This window comes from Nicotiana attenuata, unplaced genomic scaffold, assembly GCF_001879085.1.
Source record: "Nicotiana attenuata strain UT unplaced genomic scaffold, NIATTr2, whole genome shotgun sequence".
Lineage (NCBI taxonomy): Eukaryota > Viridiplantae > Streptophyta > Magnoliopsida > Solanales > Solanaceae > Nicotiana > Nicotiana attenuata.
The window spans coordinates 53,221-56,768 of NW_017673706.1; positions in this window are offsets into that span (position 1 = coordinate 53,221).

Here is a 3,548-nt window from a genome sequence, read left to right on the forward strand (position 1 = left end):
AGCAGAGTAAGGTGGAAAGAAGAACTCCCTGCTAGTTAGAGTCCTCCTCCTCAGAATGCCCACCAGCCGTAGCTCCGGGCTCATCATCATCATCCGCTCCCACGGGCACCAAAGCCATGGGCCCCGTGACATCATCACCAATCTCATCCTCAGTGTTGGAGCCTTTATGGGTGTTCTTATTCTTTGACGGGTGAACAGGACTGCCAGGTGCAATTCTTAATATCTCTTTAGAAGAACTGGACAGATCATTGCGTAGATGCATATGCTCCTCGTCCGACACGCCCAACCTGCTCATGATCACATCTAGGGAGCTATAGAGATACCTGTTAAAGTTCTCGTCCCTCTCATTTCGTGCCGCCTGGCTAAGCTTAGACATAAACTCCAACAAAGATCTGATGTCCATCAACCCCTTAGGAGCCTCACAACCTTGCCATAACCGGGGTATTCAGGTACTTCCCGGGACGGATGTGCTGTTTGAGCAAGTTGCCAAAGAAGAATCTCTTGATTTTCCGTCCAAATCATGTACGGTCCATCTCCCCTAGCACGATCTCACCCACACCGATGGGTCGCCAATCATCAGGAAAAATATCAGACACACTCGAGCTCGATTGCATTCCTTGTTGTGCTCAACCGATATTAGTCTGGCCCGTACGAAATTTTGCCACACCTTGGCGGTCTTGTTGAAGTCGAAGCGGATAATCTCAACATGGGCATGACCCTTAATTCTTGTCCACTTTGCATTCGAGTCGATGCCACAAAGAGTGTGATGTATCTCCCGGTAGCTTCGGCATCTGACAAACTTTGGTAGTCTCCGCTGGTTAGGGCTACCAACTCCTAAAAATTCGCATAAGGAACACCTATTCATTGGAACCTCCTTTCCGCGGACCCATGACTTGTACAAGTCCCTATTCCAATTTGCGTAAAGTTCTTGCACCATGCTAAAATTTGCATGGCCCAGGCACTCTAGGAACTTATCCATCTTCATTTCTCTCAATCGAGCAAGCACATCCGAGAAGTTCTTTTCCAGAGTTTTTAAATTTTTTTTCCCATTTCGGAGACGTATTGCCCATATGGCACAAAGTTATTATTCCATTGGATGGCATCCTCAAGAAAGAGATCCAAATGAGGCCTTGGTCCCGATGGTGCCTTCTTCGATCCGTATATTTCCCTTTAGATTGCCGAGATGACCTTTCCCCTTGCTTGCGCTTTTTAGGATCGGGAGCAGTGGTTGAGCACTTCCCCACTCCTTTGCCCTTGTGATGTTCTAGACGTCAATACAACACAAGAGGGGGTTAATTTGTGTGGTACCTAATTTTCTAACTAGAAGAACCTGGTTCTTCTAGATGTACTTATTAAAACTGTTGTACGGAATTAAGAGTGCATAAAATAAAGAACACAGAGATTGTTACGTGGAAAACACCTGGCTCAAAAGGTGAAAAAACCATGACCTACTACTCAGTAGGATTTTCCCAAACTTCCACTAAAATCACTGAGCCAAAACAGCATTTACAAAACTCTTTGTAAACCTAAGGATTAAACTCTAATCCCAGTGTGGCATACAGCCTCAACTGCTGCGACACTTTCAAGTTAACTCTAACTTGAATACTCAAAGTACCTAATACAATTGCTTCTATGAAAGCTGAAAGGTACAATTTTAAAACACCTACTACAATTGAAATAGAATAAAAGAAAGACACAATGGAATTGGTTTTTCTATCTTGTCCAAGTAGCTTCAGGAATGCACACTTGAATCTCACGTAAATTGCTTGCAAAAAGCCTTGCTATTTTGCTCTTCAATTTAGTTTCACTTCTGCGTTTGTGTGCTACCCTGTAAAAGAGAACAATCATTATTATTTATAGAGTTAGTAATCAGAGTTTGATTAAAACTCGAATTGCTGATCCTTCATCAAATTCGAGTCCTTGAACAATTCAAACTCCAATCCTTATTCTTTATCCGGATGTAGTTCTCTTCACATAAGGAGACTTCAACTCCTTATCCTATGCAACCTTTTCGATCAACTCGGAAGATATTGTTGCTGACCCTTGAGACTTATCTTCACACGTATGTCACGTGTATAAGTATATCAACACTGTGTCTGTCTCACATGATGGACCTGGTTCATGACTAAGTTTAATTTGTCAATCTTCAAAACTTCATCTGAACTTGGGCCAACAAATTCCCCCTTTTTGATGATGACAAACTCTGTGCTTTTATTGATCAGAGACCCTGTGGAACTCAGCTTAATAATCACACAGTAATTTAACTTATCATTAAGGACCAGGTTTAATCAGGTTATAAATATCACTTTATCTCAGAATATAAAGTAAAGCACAATATCTCTTCCCCCTTTTCGCATCATCGAAAAGTTGCATATTATATGAATCCCAGATGTTAATTAGTACTCATGACCACTGGGGCAACTGCAAGTGAAAACATGATTCAGTTAATCAATAATCAACTTCACAAGAAATTTAGCTATTAAGATCAAAAGTTTCATAAAACAAGAGAAAACAAAGCACATTGTCATTGATTAGGAGGTGTTTCTACAAAGCAGACCACAAAAAGAAAAACAAATTTCCAACCATGAGAAAAAAACAGAAAAGTCCCGAATCTGGGTCACTGAGGGAGTTTCTAAACTGGTTCTAGGGCTTGGAGGAACTAGAGGGTTGGGATTGAAGAAGATTAAGCATTGTTTGGAGCATCCCTTCACTCTTTTCCTTTTCCTTTTCTAGCTCAGCTTTGAGGCCATTTCTTTCACTTTCTAGTTCAGTAATGCGAGCCTGGAGCCTAGCGATTTCTGCATCTTTTGTTTCACACTCTAGAACCAATGCCCTAACTTTGCTGTTCACAGGAGTCTTCAAGGATGAACCAGGTTCAACTGGGGTTACACTTAGCAGATAGTCACAAGCCTGTAGAGTTTTGATTTCGAAGTGCTCTTTGCTGGAGGCCATCTCCCACTTTTTCAATGGCACATCTAACTTGGCCAAGACAGTTGCCAGTATAAACCCATAAGGTGTGGCATGAGCCTTGGAGCCATTGATGACTCTATCCAGTAGCTTGACAATGAAAGCAGGCCAGTTAATCTGCTTTCCTCTCACAAGACACTCCAGAAGGACCAGGTCCATATAATTCGCAGTGTGCCTTCTCTCCTATCTGGGCAGCAAACACTTGTTCACAAACTCAAAGAGCACCTTGTGCTCAGGCTTCATCTCACTCTTTTGCACAAACCTAGCCTCAGGCACTTCTTCAGCAGACTTGGTATCACAGAAATTTCTGGTGATTTGGAGAGCAGAAGGGAGAGAATCTAGACAAGGCCACCTTTGCCTAGTATAGTCATCATAGCCCTCACAGGGTATGTCTAGAATTCTGCCCAACTTAGGTGCATCAAACTGCACCTCTACTCCCCTCACCACACTTGTAACAACCCCATTCACCATAGTGGCATTTGCCATAAACTCGATCAGCTCTTTCCTTGCCAGCCTGCCATCCAGTTGAAGAACCATGTCCTTTCACCCCTGTGCATCCAGGGCATCAACCAATCTTTTCA